Below are 2,855 nucleotides of genomic sequence, written 5' to 3'. Positions count from 1 at the left end.
TTTAACCAGTCTGTTGTTCCATGTCTGGTTTGAAATGTTACTTCTTGACCCACATGCAGGTTTCTCAGGAGGCAGGTAAGGTGGTCTTGTATTCCCATCTCTTCCAGAATTTTCCAGTTTGTTGTGATCCACACAGCCAAAGGTTTTAGCATAGTCAATGAAGCAGATATTTTTCTGGGATTCCCTTGCTTTCTCTATGATCCAGCAAAGATTGGCAATTTGATCCCTGGTTCCTCAGCCTTTTCTAAACCCACCTTGTACATCTGGAAGTTCTTGGTTCACATACTGTTGAAGCCTAGCCCAGGAGATTTTTGAGCGTAATCTTGCTAGCATGTGAAATGAGTGCAATTGTTCAGTAGTTTGAACATTCTTTGGCATTGCCTTTCTTCAGGATTGGAATGAAAACAACCCTTTTCCAGTCCTGTGGCCACTGGTGAATTTTCCAAACTTGCTGGCACATTGAGTGCAGCACATTAACAGCATTATCTTTTAGGATTTGAAATAGGTCCGCTGCAATTCCATCACCTCCACTAGGTTTGTTCGTAGAAATGCTTCCTAAAGCCCAGTGGACTTCACATCCCAGGATGTCTGGCTCTAGGTGAGTGATCACACCATTATGGTTATCCGGGTCACTAAATCCTTTTTGTATAGTTCTTCTATGTAAGCTTGCCACCTCTTTTTAATCTCTTCTGCTTCTTTTAGGTCCTTACCATTTCTGTCCTTTATCATGCCCATCCTTGTATGAAATGTTCCCTTGATACCTCCAATTTTCTTGAAGAGATTTCTAGTCTTCCCCATTCTATTGTTTTCCTCTTTTTCTTTTCATTGTTCACTTAAGGTTTTCTCATCTCTCCTTGCTATTCTCTGGAACTCTGCATTCAGTTGGGCATATCTTTCTCCTTTTTCTTTGCCTTTGTGTCTCTTCTTTCCTGAACTATTTGTAGAGCTTCCTCAGATAACCACTGTCTTCTTGCATTTCTTCTCCTTTGGTACAGTTTTGGTCACTGCCTTCTGCACAATATTATGAACCTCTGTCCATATTATGGTATCATAAATAGTTTCCCTGCCCTAAAAATCCTGTGCTTTGCCTGTTCATTCCCTCCTCCTCTCTAGCCCCTGGCAACCATTGATCTTTTTACTCTCCCCATCAGATCAGATCACATCAGTCGCTCAGTCGTGTCCGACTCTTTGCGACCCCATGAATTGCAGCATGCCAGGCCTCCCTGTCCATCACCAAATCCCGGAGTTCACTCAGACTCATGTCCATCGAGTCAGTGATGCCATCCAGACATCTCATTCTCTGTCGTCCCCTTCTCCTCTTGCCCCCAATCCCTCCCAGCATCAGAGTCTTTTCCAATGAGTCAACTCTTCGCATGAGGTGGCCAAAGTACTGGAGTTTCAGCTTCAGCATCATTCCTTCCAAAGAAATCCCAGGGCTGATCTCCTTCAGAATGGACTGGTTGGATCTCCTTGCAGTCCAAGGGACTCTCAAGAATCTTCTCCAACACCACACTCCAAAAGCATCAATTCTTCGGCGCTCAGCCTTCTTCACAGTCCAACTCTCACATCCATACATGACCACAGGAAAAACCATAGCCTTGACTAAACAGACGTTTGTTGGCAAAGTAATGTCTCTGCTTTTGAATATGCTATCTAGGTTGGTCATAACTTTCCTTCCAAGGAGTAAGTGTCTTTTAATTTCATGGCTGCAGTCACCATCTGTAGTGATTTTGGAGCCCAGAAAAATAAAGTCTGACACTGTTTCCACTGTTTCCCCATCTATTTCCCATGAAGTGATGGGACTGGATGCCATGATCTTCGTTTTCTGGGTGTTGAGCTTTAAGCCAACTTTTTCACTCTCCTCTTTCACTTTCATCAAGAGGCTTTTGAGTTCCTCTTCACTTTCTGCCATAAGGGTGGTGTCATCTGCATATCTGAGGTTATTGATATTTCTCCCGGCAATCTTGATTCCAGTTTGTGTTTCTTCCAGTCCAGCGTTTCTCATGATGTACTCTGCATATAAGTTAAATAAACAGGGTGACAATATACAGCCTTGACGAACTCCTTTTCCTATTTGGAACCAGTCTGTGGTTCCATGTCCAGTTCTAAATGTTGCTTCCTGACCTGCATACAAATTTCTCAAGAGGCAGATCAGGTGGTCTGGTATTCCCATCTCTTTCAGAATTTTCCACAGCTTATTGTGATCCACACAGTCAAAGGCTTTGGCATAGTCAATAAAGCAGAAATAGATGTGTTTCTGGAACTCTCTTGCTTTTTCCATGATCCAGCGGATGTTGGCAATTTGATCTCTGGTTCCTCTGCCTTTTCTAAAACCAGCTTGAACATCAGGAAGTTCACGGTTCACATATTGCTGAAACCTGGCTTGGAGAATTTTGAGCATTACTTTACTAGCGTGTGAGATGAATGCAATTGTGCGGTAGTTTGAGCATTCTTTGGCATTGCCTTTCTTTGGGATTGGAATGAAAACTGACCTTTTCCAGTCCTGTGGCCACTGCTGAGTTTTCTAAATTTGCTGGCATATTGAGTGCAGCATTTTCACAGCATCGTCTTTCAGGATTTGGAATAGCTCACCTGGAATTCCATCACCTCCACTAGCTTTGTTTGTAGTGATGCTTTCTAAGGCCCACTTGACTTCGCATTCCAGGATGTCTGGCTCTAGGTGAGTGATCACACCATCGTGATTATCTGGGTTGTGAAGATCTTTTTTGTACAGTTCTTCTGTGTATTCTTGCCATCTCTTCTTAGTATCTTCTGCTTCTGTTAGGTCCATACCATTTCTGTCCTTTATCGAGCCCATCTTTGCATGAAATGTTCCCTTGGTATCTCTGATTTTC

This window comes from Bos indicus x Bos taurus, chromosome 19 (genome assembly GCF_003369695.1).
Source record: "Bos indicus x Bos taurus breed Angus x Brahman F1 hybrid chromosome 19, Bos_hybrid_MaternalHap_v2.0, whole genome shotgun sequence".
NCBI lineage: Eukaryota > Metazoa > Chordata > Mammalia > Artiodactyla > Bovidae > Bos > Bos indicus x Bos taurus.
This window is presented reverse-complemented; position numbering follows the sequence as displayed.